General features: G+C 41.9%; 2 pseudogenes; one reads left to right on the forward strand and one right to left on the reverse strand.

Moving 5' to 3' along the window:
- Window positions 1–9,490: 9,490 nt before the first annotated feature.
- LOC129630627 (histo-blood group ABO system transferase 1-like) lies at window positions 9,491–10,443 on the reverse strand (annotated as a pseudogene).
- Window positions 10,444–17,538: 7,095 nt separating this feature from the next.
- LOC129630628 (histo-blood group ABO system transferase-like) lies at window positions 17,539–18,443 on the forward strand (annotated as a pseudogene).
- The last annotated feature ends 1,417 nt before the right edge of the window (window positions 18,444–19,860 follow it).

Here is a 19,860-nt window from a genome sequence, read left to right on the forward strand (position 1 = left end):
GAAGAGATAGGGAATCTACCTGATAAAGAATTCCGAATAATGATAGTGAAATTGATCCAAAATCTTGAAATTAAAATGGAATCACAGATAAATAGCCTGGGGGCAAGGATTGAGAAGATGCAAGAAAGGTTTAACAAGGACTTAGAAGAAATAAAAAAGAGTCAATATATAATGAATAATGCAATAAGTGAAATTAAAAACACTCTGGAGGCAACAAATAGTAGAATAACAGAGGCAGAAGATAGGATTAGTGAATTAGAAGATAGAATGGTAGAAATAAATGAATCAGAGAGGATAAAAGAAAAACGAATTAAAAAAAATGAGGACAATCTCAGAGACCTCCAGGACAATATTAAACACTACAACATTCGAATCATAGGGGTCCCAGAAGAAGAAGACAAAAAGAAAGACCATGAGAAAATACTTGAGGAGATAATAGTTGAAAACTTCCCTAAAATGGGGAAGGAAATAATCACCCAAGTCCAAGAAACCCAGAGAGTCCCAAACAGGATAAACCCAAGGCGAAACACCCCAAGACACATAGTAATCAAATTAACAAAGATCAAACACAAAGAACAAATATTAAAAGCAGCAAGGGAAAAACAACAAATAACACACAAGGGAATTCCCATAAGGATAACAGCTGATCTTTCAATAGAAACTCTTCAAGCCAGGAGGGAATGGCAAGACATACTAAAAATGATGAAACAAAATAACCTACAGCCCAGATTATTGTACCCAGCAAGGATCTCATTCAAGTATGAAGGAGAAATCAAAAGCTTTTCAGACAAGCAAAAGCTGAGAGAATTCTGCACCACCAAACCAGCTCTCCAACAAATACAAAAGGATATGCTCTAGACAGGAAACACAAAAATTGTGTATAAATTCGAACCCAAAACAATAAAGTAAATGGCAACAGGGTCATACTTATCAGTAATTACCTTAAACGTAAATGGGTTGAATGCCCCAACCAAAAGACAAAGACTGGCTGAATGGATACAAAAACAAGACCCCTGCATATGTTGTCTACAAGAGACCCACCTCAAAACAGGGGACACATACAGACTGAAAGTGAAGGGCTGGAAAAAGATTTTCCATGCAAATAGGGACCAAAAGAAAGCAGGAGTAGCAATACTCATATCAGATAAAATAGACTTTAAAACAAAGACTGTGAAAAGAGACAAAGATGGTCACTACATAATGATCAAAGGATCAATCCAAGAAGAAGATATAACAATTATAAATATATATGCACCCAACACGGGAGCACCACAGTATGTAAGACAAATGCTAACAAGTATGAAAGAAGAAATTAACAATAACACAATAATAGTGGGAGACTTTAATACCCCACTCACACCTATGGATAGATCAACTAAACAGAAAATTAACAAGGAAACACAAACTTTAAATGATACAATAGACCAGTTAGACCTAATTGATATCTATAGGACATTTCATCCCAAAACAATGAATTTCACCTTCTTCTCAAGCGCACATGGAACCTTCTCCAGGATAGATCACATCCTGGGCCATAAAGCTAGCCTTGGTAAATTCAAAAACATAGAAATCATTCCAAGCATCTTTTCTGACCACAATGCAGTAAGATTAGATCTCAATTACAGGAGAAAAACTATTAAAAAATCCAACATATGGAGGCTGAACAACACGCTGCTGAATAACCAACAAATCACAGAAGAAATCAAAAAAGAAATCAAAATTTGCATAGAAACGAATGAAAATGAAAACACAACAACCCAAAACCTGTGGGACACGGTAAAAGCAGTCCTAAGGGGAAAGTTCATAGCAATACAGGCACACCTCAAGAAACAAGAAAAAAGTCAAATAAATAACCTAACTCTACACCTAAAGCAACTAGAAAAGGAAGAAGTGAAGAACCCCAGGGTTAGTAGAAGGAAAGAAATCTTAAAAATTAGAGCAGAAATAAATGCAAAAGAAACAAAAGAGACCATAGCAAAAATCAACAAAACCAAAAGCTGGTTCTTTGAAAGGATAAATAAAATTGACAAACCATTAGCCAGACTCATCAAGAAACAAAGGGAGAAAAATCAAATCAATAAAATTAGAAATGAAAACGGAGAGATCACAACAGACAACACAGAAATACAAAGGATCATAAGAGACTACTATCAACAACTATATGCCAATAAAATGGACAACGAGGAAGAAATGGACAAATTCTTAGAAAAGTACAACTTTCCAAAACTCGATCAGGAAGAAATAGAAAATCTTAACAGACCCATCACAAGCACGGAAATTGAAACTGTAATAAAAAATCTTCCAGCAAACAAAAGCCCAGGTCCAGACGGCTTCACAGCTGAATTCTACAAAAAATTTAGAGAAGAGCTAACACCTATCCTGCTCAAACTCTTCCAGAAAATTGCAGAGGATGGTAAACTTCCAAACTCATTCTATGAGGCCACCATCACCCTAATACCAAAACCTGACAAAGATCCCACAAAAAAAGAAAACTACAGGCCAATATCACTGATGAACATAGATGCAAAAATCCTTAACAAAATTCTAGCAATCAGAATCCAATAACACATTAAAAAGATCATACACCATGACCAAGTGGGCTTTATCCCAGGGATGCAAGGATTCTTCAATATCCGCAAATCAATCAATGTAATACACCACATTAACAAATTGAAAAATAAAAACCATATGATTATCTCAATAGATGCAGAGAAAGCCTTTGACAAAATTCAACATCCATTTATGATAAAAACTCTCCAGAAAGCAGGAATAGAAGGAACATACCTCAACATAATCAAAGCTATATATGACAAACCCACAGCAAACATTATCCTCAATGGTGAAAAATTGAAAGCATTTCCTCTAAAGTCAGGAACAAAACAAGGGTGCCCACTTTCACCATTACTATTCAACATAGTTTTGGAAGTTTTGGCCACAGCAATCAGAGCAGAAAAAGAAATAAAAGGAATCCAAATTGGAAAAGAAGAAGTAAAGCTCTCACTGTTTGCAGATGACATGATCCTCTACATAGAAAACCCTAAAGACTCCACCAGAAAATTACTAGAACTAATCAATGACTATAGTAAAGTTGCAGGATATAAAATCAACACACAGAAATCCCTTGCATTCCTATACACTAATAATGAGAAAACAGAAAGAGAAATTAAGGAAACAATTCCATTCACCATTGCAATGGAAAGAATAAAATACTTAGGAATATATCTACCTAAAGAATCTAAAGACCTATATATAGAAAACTATAAAACACTGGTGAAAGAAATCAAAGAGGACACTAACAGATGGAGAAATATACCATGTTCATGGATTGGAAGAATCAATATAGTGAAAATGAGTATACTACCCAAAGCAATCTATAGATTCAATGCAATCCCTATCAAGCTACCAACAGCATTCTTCACAGAGCTAGAACAAATAATTTCACAATTTGTATGGAAAAACAAAAAACCTCGAATAGCCAAAGTGATCTTGAGAAAGAAGAATGGAACTGGAGGAATCAACCTACCTGACTTCAGGCTCTACTACAAAGCCACAGTCATCAAGACAGTATGGTACTGGCACAAAGACAGAAATATAGATCAATGGAACAAAATAGAAAGCCCAGAGATAAATCCACGCACATATGGACACCTTATCTTTGACAAAGGAGGCAAGAATATACAATGGATTAAAGACAATCTCTTTAACAAGTGGTGCTGGGAAATCTGGTCAACCACTTGTAAAAGAATGAAACTAGAACACTTTCTAACACCATACACAAAAATAAACTCAAAATGGATTAAAGATCTAAACGTAAGACCAGAAACTATAAAACTCCTAGAGGAGAACATAGGCAAAACACTCTCTGACATACATCACAGCAGGATCCTCTATGACCCACCTCCCAGAATATTGGAAATAAAAGCAAAAATAAACAAATGGGACCTAATTAACCTTAAAAGCTTCTGCACATCAAAGGAAACTATTAGCAAGGTGAAAAGACAGCCTTCAGAATGGGAGAAGATAATAGCAAATGAAGCAACTGACAAACAACTAATCTCGAGAATATACAAGCAACTCCTACAGCTCAACTCCAGAAAAATAAATGACCCAATCAAAAAATGGGCCAAAGAACTAAATAGACATTTCTCCAAAGAAGACATACAGATGGCTAACAAACACATGAAAAGATGCTCAACATCACTCATTATCAGAGAAATGCAAATCAAAACCACTATGAGGTACCATTTCACACCAGTCAGAATGGCTGCGATCCAAAAGTCTACAAGTAATAAATGCTGGAGAGGGTGTGGAGAAAAGGGAACCCTCTTGCACTGTTGGTGGGAATGCAAACTAGTACAGCCACTATGGAGAACAGTGTGGAGATTCCTTAAAAAACTGGAAATAGACATGCCTTATGATCCAGCAATCCCACTGCTGGGCATACACACTGAGAAAACCAGAAGGGAAAGAGACACGAGTACCCCAATGTTCATCGCAGCACTGTTTATAATAGCCAGGACATGGAAGCAACCTAGATGTCCATCAGCAGATGAATGGATAAGAAAGCTGTGGTACATATACACAATGGAGTATTATTCAGCCATTAAAAAGAATACATTTGAATCAGTTCTAATGAGGTGGATGAAACTGGAGCCTATTATACAGAGTGAAGTAAGCCAGAAAGAAAAACACCAATACAGTATACTAACGCATATACATGGAATTTAGAAAGATGGTAACAATAACCCTGTGTACGAGACAGCAAAAGAGACACTGATGTATAGAACAGTCTTATGGACTCTGTGGGAGAGGGAGAGGGTGGGAAGATTTGGGAGAATGGCATTGATACATGTAAAATATCATGTATGAAATGAGTTGCCAGTCCAGGTTCGACGCACGATACTGGATGCTTGGGGCTGGTGCACTGGGACGACCCAGAGGGATGGAATGGGGAGGGAGGAGGGAGGAGGGTTCAGGATGGGGAACACATGTATACCTGTGGCGGATTCATTTTGATATTTGGCAAAACTAATACAGTTATGTAAAGTTTAAAAATAAAATAAAATTAAAAAAAATAAAAATAAAAATAAAATATGAATGGGCATGAATGCAAAAAAAAAAAAAAAAGGCAGAGACATTACTTTGTCAACAAAGGTCCATCTAGTCAAGGCTATGGTTTTTCCAGTAGTCATGTATGGATGTCAGAGTTGGACTGCAAAGAAAGCTGAGCACCGAAGAATTGATGTTTTTGAACTGTGGTGTTGGAGAAGACTCTTGAGAGTCCCTTGGACTGCAAGGAGATCCAACCAGTCCATCCTAAGAAAGATCAGTCCTGGGTGTTCATTGGAAGGACTGATGCTGAAACTGAAACTCCAATATTTTCGCCACCTGATGTGAAGAACTGACTCATTTGAAAAGACCCTGATGCTTGGAAAGATTGAGGGCAGGAGGAGAAGCGGACAATGGAGGATGAGATGGTTGGATGGCATCACCAACTCAATGGACATGAGTTTGAGTAAACTCCGGGAGTTGATGATGGACAGGGAGGCCTGGTGTGCTGTGGTTCATGGGGTCACAATGAGTCCAACACGACTGAGAGACTGAACTGAACTGAACTCTGCACATAAGTTAAATGAGCAGGGTGATAATATACAACCTTGACGTACTCCTTTCTCAATTTGGAACCAATCTGTTGTTCTGTGTCCAGTTCTAATTGTTGCTTCTTGACCTGCATGCTTTAGTCTATGTATATTGAAAAAGAAACATATTAATTCCCAGCTAACAGGAGGACACTTTATCAGACTGACACTGTGGTATTGTGCGTCTATTTGATTCTGCAGCTTTGGAAAACATCTAAGTAAGGTCGCTAAAGATTTCTGTCATCATTTGCATACTACATTTCCTGGAAATTTGGGTGTGTACCTTTAAGAGAAATGAGAGCCCCTCCAGGTCTCAGTTTCTGAGCATCATTCCCAGCACCCCACCTTTCCCCTGGCGCCTGCCCAGTAGCCTATGGTGGGCGTGTCTCCACAGGCCCGCGGCCTGCTGCGAACTACATTACCCAGATGCCCCGGCATCGCTGGGCTGTGGCGCCAGACCAATGAAGGCCTTAGAGAGATGGCTTTCTGCCTGCGCATGAAATGCATCTGGAGGGGATTTCCAGCATTTTCTTATCAGTGCTGGTTTCGGTTGATCTTCATTCTGTTAACCTGATATGATTCTTGAGTATATGGTAAGTGGTCAATTCAGTCTCTCAGTCGTGTCAGACTCTTTGCGACCCCATGAACGGCAGCTCGCCAGGCCTCCCTGTCCATCATCAACTCCCGGAGTTTACACAAACTTATGTCCATTGAGTCGGTGATGCCATCCAACCATCTCATCCTCTGTTGTCCCCTTCTCCTCCTGCCCTCAATCTTTCCCAACATCAAGGTCTTTTCAAATGAGTCAGTTCTTTGCATCAGGTGGCCAAAATATTGGAGTTTCAGTTTCAGCATCAGTCCTTCCAATGAACACCCAGGACTGATCTCTCTTAGGATGGACTGGTTGGATCTCCTTGCAGTCCAAGGACTCTCAAGAGTCTTCTCCAACACCACAGTTCAAAAGCATCAATTCTTCGGTGCTCAGCTTTCTTTGCAGTCCAACTCTGACATCCATACATGACTACTGGAAAAACCATAGCCTTGACTAGATGGACCTTTGTTAACAAAGTAATGTCTCTGCTTTTTAATATGCTGTCTAGGTTGGTCATAACTTTCCTTCCAAGGAGTAAGCATCTTTTAATTTCATGGCTACAATCACCATCTGCAGTGATTTTGGAGCCCAAAAAAATAAAGTCTGACACTGTTTCCACTGCTTCCCCATCTAACTGCCATGAAGTGATGGGACCGGATGCCATGATCTTAGTTTTCTGAATGTTGAGCTTTAAGCCAACTTTTTCCCTCTTCTCTTTCACTTTCATCAAGAGGCTCTTTAGTACTTCACTTTCTGCATAAGGGTAGTGTCATCTGCATATCTGAGGTTACTCATATTTCTCCCGGCAATCTTGATTCCAGCTTGTGCCTCTTCCAGCCCAACGTTTCTCATGATGTACTCTGCATAGAAGTTAAATAAGCAGGGTGACAGTATACAGCCTTGACGTACTCCTTTTCCTATTTGGAACCAGTCTGTTGTTCCATGTCCAGTTCTAACTGTTGCTTCCTGACCTGCATACAGGTTTCTCAAGAGGCAGGTCAGGTGGTCTGGTATTCCCATCTCTCAGAGTTTTCCACAGTTTATCGTGATCCACACAGTCAAAGGCTTTGGCATAGTCAATAAAGCAGAAATAGATTTTTTTTTCTGGAACTCTCTTGCTGTTTTGATGATCCAACGAATGTTGGCAATTTGATCTCTGGTTCCTCTGCCTTTTCTAAAACCACCTTGAACATCTAGAAGTTCATGGTTCATGTATTACTGAAGCCTGGCTTGGAGAATTTCAAGCATTACTTCACTAGAGTGTGAGGTGAGTGCAATTGTGTGGTAGTTTGAGCATTCTTTGTGGGGCCCAAGATAAAGTGAACTGGAGGTATGAAAATGAATGTGTCCCCGCTGACAGAGGTGGTTTCAGAACCTCAGGGCTTGGTGAGAGTGCCGCTTGTGGTGGCTGCTTGGCTGAGGCAGGCGGGGATGAGAGTCTGGCTGAGCACCCAGGCCTGGTGACCCGCCCCTCCCTGCTCAGCTCTGCCAATGGGCGTGGCTGGTGGTCTTTTCCCTGATGGAAATTGCATAAATTGCATTCTCCAAAACTTCACCCATGGGAACTGCCACCTCTGAATCCTAAAGACCCAAATGGGTGGTGCCTGCCCCTTCACTTTCAAGTCAGGCCGTTTCTGCAGAACTTGACACATGGTGGTGGTGGTGGTGGGAGTCTCCTGGGCGCAGGGGGTGTCCCCTGTTTCAGATACTTGGATGTGATTAAAGTGAAATAATGTTACAGGCAGAGGGACCATGGTGTGCAAAGGCTTGGAAGTACATTTGAGTGGAGTATTTGGGAAACCTGGGGCCAGTCTCCTATCAAGTCTCCTGTCTACAGGAAACAGATTTGGAGTGGCTTGGCAGGTTGAGCAGTTAGGGCTTTATCTGAATGTGATGGTAGACATGGAGGCTTTTGAACCTAGAGCTAGGGCTTTAAAAGGTTCCCAGAGGTGGGAGGGGGTCCAAAAGGGAAGGGGTATATGTATAATGTAGCTGATTCACTCCATTATGCAGCAGAAACTAACACAACATTGTAATGCAATTATACACTATTTTTTTTTAAAAGGGTTCCCTGGTGGCTCAGGTGGTAAAGAGTCTGCCTGCAATGCAGGAGGCCTGGTTTGATCCCTGGGTCAAGATCCCATGGAGAAGGAAATGGCAGCCCTCTCCAGTATTCTTGCCTGGAGAAGCCCATGAACAGAGGAGCCTGGCAGGCTACAGTCCATGGGGTTGCAAAGAGTTGAGCACCATTGAGCGACTTCACTCTCTTCTTTTTCTTTAAAAAAGAAAAGAAAATGCAACAAAGTATACAGTAAAAATCAGCTCTCATTATAAAAGAAATTAGAACATTTGGGGGGAACCCCATTTAAAAAGATAAAAGGTTCCCAAAGGCAGCTTAGGGTAGAGTGGACATGGGGGTGGTAATGAGAGTGAAAGTGGGAGATCTTGAGAAAAAGTTGCTGGCCCGTATCCAAGAGTAACCATGAGATCAGGACCAGAGCAGTAACCAAAGAGGGGTGTCTGGAGCCCTATACAAAGGTTACAGGATAAAAATCACTGGAACTGACCAAGCCCCATAGCAACCATTGCCATGAGCCTCTGGATCTAAACCAGCCAGTTCCCTGACCCCATACTAGGTAAAATGCCTACCGTATAACCCACCTTATAGCATCCTAACCAATCACCTAATGCCACCATTCCAAAAGGAATTTTCTCTGTCTTGAGGCCATAAAAATTGGCTGCTAGTCTGCAAAAGGGTTCAGCTCTCCTTTGAGCTGGCCCACTCTTTTGTGTCTCCGACTCTAATAAACTTTATTATCCTCTCATTCTGCCTCACATCTGGAAATTCTTTTCCAACTCATGCACAGACCACAACAGACTCCTGTCTAGACACAAACAAGAGCCTTTGTGTCTAGGAGCATTTTTACTTGTCCTGGAAAAAAATCTCATCTCTGATCCCTGAAACACCAGGGCAGGCTAAGACTCCCCACTCCCCCCACCCCAGCCTCCGACCTTGGCCTCCTCCATCCTGAAGGGTGCCAGGAGCACACAGAAGCTAAAAGTGGTGCCAACTCAGGAACTGTGCTTGAGTTCTGGAATCAGGCCAGCCTAAAGTTGTGTGTTTGGTGTATGAAGAGTTGGGGAGAGAGGACAGGCCTGTCTGAATTTGCAGGGGACTGTGAGAGGCATTAGCAGTTTCTCTCAAAAGAAAGGGTTGGGGGGAAGAAGTAGAGTTACACCCTTTCTCATAAAACTGGTTTTAATTTAATGTCCGGAGGAAGATGATTGCCTGGCCATCACCTCTCTCTGAGTCCTTTCTGGAAGCTTCCTTTGGTAAGTCCTGATTTCGTGGCAATTTTAAATTGACAGTTTTAAATCTAATCCTCTTTATGTTGTAAGGCAAGCCTGGCTTTTGCTCATCCCAGATGCCCTTTGATTTCTGTTCAGTCCACATGTACTCAGGGGAGATGATCTTGGTGGGTTTGTGGTAAAGCAGGTATTTGTTCAGTTGGCTTTCATCATTTCGCATGGCCTCTATGTGATTGGCCTGGTCGACCACCATCATCTCGTGGCAGGCCTTGGTGGGTTTGTAAACCTCTGGCATGGACCCCCCAAATAAGGCCCCTGTGTAATAAAAGTCCCCCTCATCATCAGGAATATGGACCTGTGACTGAGGCCGGCGTTCATAGGGGAAATTTTCTTGACTAAGCTCATAGAAGTCAGAATGGGGGGTGCCAAACAAGGAGGAGAGGATCTCCATGCCCACGTGATCTTCATGTCCACATTTGCACATATAAGGTAATTCACCTCCTCGTAGAAGCGCTGCTCAGTAAAATTTCTGATCCCCTCCATACGGTGCATAGAGATCTCCTGCCAGTTGGCACAGCTCTGGACCTTGAGAATGACAATCTGCCGTCCTTTCTGAAGGGGAATGCAAGGAACATAGTCTGGCCAGTGAGTGAAGATATAGTAGTTCACCCTGTGTCCCACCATGAAGTACATCTCTGCCGTCTTCAGGAACAGCTTCAGGTGGAAATGTATTTTTTTACAACAAACACAGTTAATCCAATGGTGATATGCTGAAGCTGGAACTGTTCTTTCAGGATGTCAGTGTTGAAAGCCCTGTCCCAGATGATGGGAGCCAGGCAGGGGGGTCACAGGAAGGACGTCTTTCCTAGGGGGTGTTAGAACATCTGGCTGGAGATTCAACATGTTTGATAATCTTACACCTTGTTCACCATGGGTTTTTCTAAGAACCTTGCTTGCCTAGGTTAGGATGCTTTCCAACATCTGGCTTCTTGGATTCGGGTAACAATAGCCAAAGAAGGCCAAGGCAAGAGCTATTAAAAGAAGAAAGTTCATTCGATGAAGTAATTAACATATTGAGTTCTTTGACAATGTCTTGACCAGCCAGGCCATGCCTCCACTTCAGACTGTTAAAGCCAGGATCACCAAATGCTGCTGAGAAGCTGCCCCTTCTCACTCTTCCACTTCCGGTCTCTCCCGGGCACAGGAAGGCAGAATGCATTGACCACAAGGTGCTTATGTTGCCTGGTCCTCTTGAGATTCTACCTGCCAGGGCCTCCTGGGAGTTGGGTGTTTAGGACCACCAAACTGAGTAAGACTTCTGGGCTGGCAGAATCTTGATAAATTCAAGTTTGATATAAGATCATGTCAAAGTAACCAGGTGGTAGAATTCGGTCGACTGTCCACTAGAACTTCCAGGCCAGCTTGTAGGAGAGAAGGCAGGGCTCCTGAAACAGGCTCAAGAGACTAGCCGAAGGGCAGCCACTGAGCAGGTCAAGGACAGAGATTGTGATGAAAGCAGGTCAGGGCAGCAGCCACCAGAGGACCTGACCAGGACCTCAGAGGGCTTGTGCTCTGGCCTTCTCTTGATGCTTACTGACTGTGAGAAATTTACATAAGCACTAATTTCACATTCCAGGATGTCTGGCTTTAGGTGAGTGATCACACCATCGTGATTATCTGGGTCATGAAGATCTTTTTTGTATAGTTTTTCTGTGTATTCTTGCCACCTCTTCTTAATATCTTCTGCTTCTATTAGGTCCATACCATTTCTGTCCTTTATCGAGTCCATCTTTGCATGAAATGTTCCCTTGATATCTCTAATTTTCTTGAAGAGATCTCTAGTCTTTCCCATTCTGTTGCTTTCCTTTATTTCTTTGCATTGATCGCTGAGGAAGGCTTTCTTATCTTTTTAGTATAGTCCAAAGTCAGGCAGTTTGATTCCTTCTGTTCCATTCTTCTTTCTCAAGATTGCTTTGGCTATTCTAGTTTTTTTGTATTTCCATACAAATTGTGAAGTTATTTGTTCTAATTCTGTGAAAAATACCATTGGGAGCTTTGATAGGGATTGCTTTGAGTCTATAGATTGATTTGGGTAGTATACTTAATTTCACTATGTTGATTCTTTCCATCCACGAACATGGTATATTTTTCCATCTATTTGTGTCATCTTTGATTTCTTTCATCATCCACTGATAATCTTATGGGAGTTCCTATGTACATGACTGGAGAAGGCAATGGCACCCCACTCCAGTACTCTTGCCTGGAAAATCCCATGGACAGAAGAGCCTGGTAGGCTGCAGTCCATGGGGTCGCACAGTCAGACACGACTGAACAACTTCACTTTCACTTTTCACTTTTCACTTTCATGCATTGGAGAAGGAAATGGCAACCCACTCCAGTGTTCTTGCCTGGAGAATCCCAGGGACGGAGGAGCCTGTTGGGCTGCCATCTATGGGGTCGCACAGAGTCGGACACGACTGAAGTGACTTAGCAGCATGTACATGACAGGTCACTTTTTTTCATACTGCTTTGAAGATTCTCTCTTTGTCTATGATTTTTGACAGTTTTGTTGTATGTTAGTGCATATATTTTGGAATTTACTCTACTTAGAATTTGTTGAGCTCCTTGAATTTGTATGTCTATTTTCTTCCCTAGATTTGGAAAGTTTTTAGCCAATTTCTTCAGATAGTCTCTCTGCCCCTTTATTTCTCTTTTCTTCTTCTAGGACTCCCATAATGCGTGTATTGTTCCACTTGATGGTGTCTTTTAAATCCCTTAGGCAATTCTTTTCTTCACTGTTTTTTTCTTTTGTTCCCCGACTTGATAATTTCAAATGACTTGTTTCAAGTTCACAAATTCTTTCTTCTGCTTTATCAAGTTTGCAGTTGAAATTCCCTAGTGAATTTTTCATTGTAGTTATTGTATTTTTCAGCTCCAGAATTACTGATAGTTCTTTTTTTTTTAGAGTTTCTCTTTGTTGATATTCTTGTTTTTTCATGCATGATTTTTCTGATGTCATTTAATTTTCTGTGTTCTCTTTTCATTCATTGAGCACCTTTCAGGTGGTTATTTTAAATTCTTTGTCAGGTAATTCAAGGATCTGTATTTTCTTTGTATGCTTTGTGACCTTCTGTTGAAATTTGGGCAATGAAAAAACAGTCGTCTCTCCCAATCTTTATGAACCCAGTAGTCAAACTCATAGAAACAGAATATAGAATGGTGCTATCTGGGGACCAGAAGGAGGGAGAAATCAGGATTTGTTGTTCAATGGATAGAATTTTGGTTTTCTATGATGAAAAAGTTATAGAGATCTGTTTCACAATAGTTTGAATAGACTTAGCATTATCAAACAGTACACTTACAAGTAGTTAATATGGAAATTTTTACATTACATGTTTTTTACCACAAAATATAAATTAATTTAAAAGCTATATCAGACTTCATACTTGATGGTAAAATGTTAGCAGTCCTTTTGAAATCAGAAACAAAGTAAGTTGTTGGCATCACTGTTTATAGGCAATATTATAATAGCTCAGTAAGATAGAAAATAAAATTACTCTTGGAAGAAAACTAGTGTTAGTCACAAAGTTATGCTTATCTACAGTGAAAACATAAGAGTATTCAGTACTGAATTTGGTTCAGCACTATGATTATCTGGTTACCTTGAATATCGTTCCCATTGAAAACTATTAATTTAGTTTAACTATTAGTTTAGCTAATAATTTAGATTCTCCATGTTTTGAGTACATCACTGAGTCTGCAAAAAGATAAGAAGTATAGGAAGGAAGCCAAAATCTAAAGAAAACAGGAACCCACAGAGGTAGGATAACTTCTTCCAAGGAGGAATTTGTCAAGCTTCAGGGAAACTGACCTTTAGTTTGCATTAACTAATGGGGTATAGGCAGCATCAGACATCTTAGGGCCTCATCAAGGTAGAAAATCCAACAACATAAAAATCTAATAAAATTCTAATCCCAGCATGCAATACCCTTAATCTAAGAATAAAATGAAGAAAATAAGAGACAAAAAACTCCCCAATCTTTTGTTTCATAAGTAATATTAAGTGTAGTGGAAAACATTTCCCTTGGAATTCAATCGGTAGGACTTCAGATGAATTTGGAATCTGAATATAAATTAACTGAGAGGAACCCCCCCCCCCTAAAAAAAAATCAAACCTCAAGCTAAGAATTCATTTTAAGATGATGCTGGTTTTAGAAGCGCCTGACAGAAGCATATGTATAAAATCTGGAAGAAATCTCTTTCAATCCAGCCTTAAGAGAAATCTCCAAGAATTACCAAGGAATTCTCCAATGGCAGGAGCTCAGAAAAACTTAAAACACAAAACACAGAATGAAGTAAGGCACCATAAACAAGAATCAACAGAAGAAAAGGGGAAAAAATCAAGTCCCTAAATACTTCAGATAGTGGCATTTTCATTTAAAATAATTATATTTAATATGTTAGGGGGTGGGGCATTGTTCACATTCCTTAGATAGGACTCAGAGAAATTCAGAGGAAAGTGACTGTAATATGTACACAGGCACATGGTGAATTAGCCAAGCCTGTCTCCCCAGCAATGGGCAGTGGGAGCAGATTCTGCTGACCAGCATCTGTATGACTTTAGCATACACTGTAACACATTGAACCTCAGTTTCCTTATCTGTAACGCTAGGTTTTACTCTCATCTCTCAAGGTTGCTAGGAGGCTGAAATATGGTAGATAATGCTTGTGACTGTAGATCATGGTCTACAGAAATGCGCAGACACTCAAGCTGCTGTGTTGTCTTCCTCCCAATGCCATAAGACCACCACCTAGTTCAGAGGTGAAACAGCATCCTGAGGACATTCAAACCCAGCCCCTGTCAAAAATCACAGGTGGAGACTGTACCCCACTGTACCTCATACCTCTCCAGAATGCTGGAACTCCAGTTCAAGGAATAAGCTCTCTCCTAATGAACTGCAAGTCTTTATTGCTGGAATCCTCCAGTCAGATATGTGGACATGGCTAAGACTACTTCTTTTCAGTCAAGTGGTTTCCTTGGGATGCCTGCAAGGATGACTCCATTAACACAAAAGCACTTCAGTACCTTTTATTCAGAAAGGAGGTTAGTAAACCTGGTGAAGCTGAGAGGGTAACAGGCAGAAAGGCCAGGGGTCTCCAAACGAAGGAAATAGGCTGCAAGTGTCAAACATTTTTTTAATCTCTCTCTTAAGCGTCAGGAGGAAACAAACTAGTGGTGTATATATATATATATATATATATATTTTCCCTTCTCTATACAGATTTTAAAAGAGGTTTCTCTTAAAATTCTGTGTTGCCATGACACCTGGTTCCACCTGAACTTAAATATTCTTAAACTTTGAGCTAACCAATGCATTTTTCTTATGGAAAGTTTGTCTTAAGCTATGTTAATGTACTATGCATTTACCCCAGACTCTGTCTTCAAGTTGATTTGCCTAAAGGCTCAGAACTGACTTGACAAACCAGTATGTTATACTCATACATTGTTCTCTTAATCTATGTTAATGAAACTATATATTTGTATGGGAATCTGCTTTTCTTCAAGATTCGTGTCAGTTGTTTTATGGCCCGGGATGACTCACCTGGTGCCAAGATAATCTCAAAATGCATCTTGTGGGTGAAGGGCCTGGTGCCATTCTTTGAGTTTTGAGACATTTCCTTCCTTTAATTAGCAGACTGCTAGTAGCGATATAACTTCCAGCTAAAGACTAGCAGGAGGGGTATTCTTTCTGCTCCCTTCTGATGTCTATGTCAGAAGCTTTCTCTATCTCACTTGTACTTTAATAAAACTTTATTACACAAAAGCTCTGAGCGGTCAAGCCTCGTCTCTGGCCCTGGATTGAATTCTTCTCCTCCCGAGCCCAGGAATCCCAGTGTCTTTTCATGGTTCAACAACAACCTTTCAAAGCCTCAAGGGATAAAAGAAACAAGCCACACTGCACCCTCTTTGAAACTTCCTAGGGAGGGCCCTCCAGCCAGGAGTGCTCAGCAGGAATCTGCTATATCTTTATAAGCACAGCAAAGCAAAAGGCACAATCTATATCATAAAGAGATGACTCCATTAAAAGACACTAATTAGAACACTCTTCCTCCCAATATGCTCATAACCCTACTGAGAAGACTTCATAATGCCCGGACAACTCCCATCTCCAACCAGCTACTTCTCTTTTTAAATTTTTTAAAATTATTTATTTTTGGCACTGAGTCTTCATTTGCTGAGCCTGGGCTTTCTCTAGTTGGTCAAGTTGGGGCTACTCTCTAGTTGGGGCACACAAGCTTCTTGTTGTGGTGTCATCTCTTGTTGTGGAGGACAGGCTCTAGGCACGTGGGCTTCAGTAGTTGAGGAGCTCGGGCTCAATTGCCACGTGGCATGAGGAGTCTTCCTGGACCAGGGACTGAACCAATATCCTCTGCACTGGAAGGTGGATTCTTAACCACCGGACAACCAGGGAAGTCCCAGCCACCCACTTCTGAAGGAAGGTGGGAGCAAGGTATCACAGAACAATATAGGAGCACCAGCCCATTCCATGGTCAGGTGGCAGGTACTCCTTATTGGCCATGAGACTATATATATATATATATATATTTTAAATACCTGTGGTTGGTTCCACAGTGTGGTAAGAGGGGTCTGTGTCTGAAGCTTCATTTTCTGGGAGGTATATATTTGGAGCTGCTTAGGATATCAGAGGGAGGAGGTGTGTGAAATGGTAATGTGCTGAGCCCTGAGTTAGCGTGGAGCACTGTCTTAGCCTCTCTTCACTGTCTTCAGGCCTTAAGTCTGAGGGACAGCTGCATGTAAACCCTAAGGAAGAAAACCAAAAGAACCCGACAAAAACAAAACAAACAAAAACCACCTCAATAAAGGAAACCTCAGAGAAGGCACAAATGAGTCAGAGGGTAAAAATGCAGAATATTTTGGAGTACAGCTGCTTTGTATTTGTGGACCAATACCCACCTCCCTGAGCCTATTTCTCCATCAGTACAATGAGGATAACGTAGCATCTATCCTCTAGACTTGAAAGGATTAAACAAGATAATGTGCATAAAGCTTAGTAGTCTAATCCTAACACTAATGGAAGGTAGGTATCAAAAAAGAAGTAAATACTCAATGGATTTTAAGTCATTATAAAGAGGATAAAGGAAAACAATCCTTGATCTATAGGTCGTCTTTCCTCTCCACCTGAATCATGGGTCCCAAGTCAGACCTCCCAATGGCTGGCCCATGTTAGCCTATGTGGATGTGATCATGAAGACAGTCTGATCTTGACTTAATAGACTTTAGGAAACCCGGTGCTTAGCTCATGGACAGTAAATGTCAATGGTAAGCCAGTGCACCAGCCCTGACCCCCTGGCCAGGCACTCTGGTGGCTACTGTTCTGCCCCGCTTTCATCACAATCTCTGTCCTTGACCTACTCAATGAACTGCCTTGAGCCAGTGCCCTGAATCTGCTTCACATGCCCAGACTTCTCTCCTACACACAGGTCATTAAGTTCCAGCAGTCTGTAGACTAATTCCTTCTACCTGGTTACTCTGACAGCACCTCAGACAGAAACTGAGTCTATAAAGGTCCTGCCAGGATCCCATCTTTCTCCACAGGGCACCCCAAAAAATGCCCTTGGGTCAAGGTGCCCCCTTGCACTGGTGTCAGGCCTCAGGGGAGACTGTGCTGCTGGAGTAGTGAGCAGGGAGTGGGGGCCTTTCTGCCTCACCCTGCCCTGGGGAGAACACTGAGGGTGGAAGGTCAGGAGAGATGAGTGCCCCCGTATCGTGGAGAAGACAAGAGGTGACATTCTTCTGCCATGCAGGCATGGCTCAGGTACTATAAATATTGGCTGGGACACAAAAATGCTGCTTGTTTCATTGAGTGAACTTTCTTTTAACAGTTTTCATCATAGCTTTTCTTGGCTATTGTTACTTGAACCCCAGAAACCAGAAACTGGAAAACATCCCAACTAAGGCAAGCATAACTATTAAAGAACACCACACACCACAAAGTGTAAAATTATCAAGGATGGTGTATCCCCCACCAGATGTACTTGTACCATCTAGGAAAGATGTCCTTCTTATGACCCCCTGGGTGGCTCCCATCATCTGGAATGGGACTTTCAACATTGATATCCTGAATGAGCAGTTCCGGCTTCAGAACATCACCATTGGATTAATTGTGTTTGTTGTAAAAAAAAAAAAAAATTTCCACCTGAAGCTGTTCCTGGAGATGGCAGAGATGTACTTTATGGTGGGACACAGGGTGAACTACTATATCTTCACTGCTCGCCAGACTATGTTCCTCTCATTCGCCTTCAGAAAGGATGGCAGATGGTCATCTTCAAGGTCCAGAGGTATGCCTGCTGGCAGATTTCCATACACCGCATGAAGGTGACCAGCAATTTTATTGAGCAGCGCTTCCACCAGGAAGTGGATTACCTTGTGTGTGCAAATGTGGACATGAAGTTTAGTGATGATGTGGGCATGGAGATCCTCTCCTCCTTGTTCGGCATCCTCCATCCTGGCTTCTATGGATTGACTTGGAAATACTTTGAATATGAATGCTGGCCTCCATCACAGGCCCATATTCCTGAAGATAAGGAGGACTTTTATTACATAGGGGCCTTATTTGGGGAGTCCATGCCAGAGGTTTACAGACTTGCCAAGGCCTGCCATGAGGGCGATGATGGTTGACCAGGCCAGTCACATCAAGGCCACGTGAAATGATGAGAGCCATCTGAACAAATACCTGCTTTATCACAAACCCACCAAGATCCTTTCCCCTGAGTACATGTGGGATAGTCAAATACTCAATTATTTGGAGTCAAATCAGGTGCGGAATTTGGTCCACGCTGTACATCGGTATAGATTTAGGGTCACGAAGAAGAAAAACTGATGAGCAAAGCTTCCAGGAATGGCTCAGAGAGGGGCCATGCTCAGCTAGCCTGAGTCTTCCTCTTGGCATGCCATCCTCCATTAAAACCAGTTTTAGCAGAAAAGGTATAACTCTGCTTCCTTTTACTGTCTGGTTGAAGCCTAGCACCACCTCCCCAAGTGTATTCAGGCCCAGCGCCGTCCCTTCCCCCTCCCTCCCACTACCAACCACCGTTTTGGCTGTCCTGGTTCCTGGGTTAAGGTAAGTTCCCAGAGCCGCCCCCATCTTTAGCTTCTCACAGTGTACTCCTAACACCCTTCAGGAAGGAGGAGGCAGGCAATCTCAGTCTATCCTGCCAAACAAGGGATCAGAGATGACATCTCCAGAACAAGGAAGGTGGCCCCAGGCACACAGTCTCCTGTTTGCTGTGACAAAGAGGCTCACAGGACTTGCCTCAGCCTCAGCCAAGCAGATGCAAAAAAGTCTTCAGCTTTAAGCCAAATTCCTTCCTCTTCTGGGCTTCCCTGTGGCTCAGATGGTAAAGAATCTACCTGCATTGTGGGAGACCCGGGTTTGACCCCTAGGTTGGGAAGATCCCCTGGAGAAGGGAATGGCAACCCACTCCAGTATTTTTGCCTGGAGAATCCCATGGACAGAGAAACCTGGCAGGCTACAGTCCATGGGGTCGCAAAGAGTCGGATACAACTGAGCGACTAACAAGTCTCAGAAGTTGAAAATAAGTTGTAGTGTGACGTAGGAGGAGAACACAATGCCAAAATCAAGATCCTCTTTCCTGGCACTTAGCAACCTATGTTTTACCACTAGAAAACTTTAATTTCAACAGTGATTTCACAGTTTAGTCCAAATAAAATACCATCACAGTACTATCCTTTTCTTTTAAAAAGTGAGTGTCATTCATCATGTCCAGGCTCTGCTTTGGTGTGGATGTAGGCACTTGACCTATATTTGACGACCAGATACCTCTGCACCAGACTTGCCCCAGACTTTGCCCCAGAGAAGCAAGGACAGTAGAAACCCAATAAGTAGTTTTTTAGCATGCTTTGGCTGTCTGGCCTTCCTCATTCCTATTTGCTGAATTCAGTTCTCTAGCTTTCCAGGGATTCTGATAGGTTTCCAATAAGTTATCTTCCTACTTAAATTGGCAGGACTGTGTTTCTTTGCTTGCAATTATAAATCTCAAATAACAGATGCAGAGAATATGCCTCATCAATCAGTTCAGTTCAGTTCAGTCGCTCAGTTGTGTCCGACTCTCTGCGACCCCATGAATTGCAGCACACCAGGCCTCCCTGTCTGTCCATCACCAACTCCCAGAGTTCACTCAGACTCACGTTCATCAAGTCAGTGGTGCCATCCAGCCATCTCATCCTCTGTCGTCCCCTTCTCCTCCTGACCCCAATCCCTCCCAGCATCAGAGTCT

The sequence above is a fragment of the Bubalus kerabau genome, chromosome 17 (assembly GCF_029407905.1).
Source record: "Bubalus kerabau isolate K-KA32 ecotype Philippines breed swamp buffalo chromosome 17, PCC_UOA_SB_1v2, whole genome shotgun sequence".
Lineage (NCBI taxonomy): Eukaryota > Metazoa > Chordata > Mammalia > Artiodactyla > Bovidae > Bubalus > Bubalus kerabau.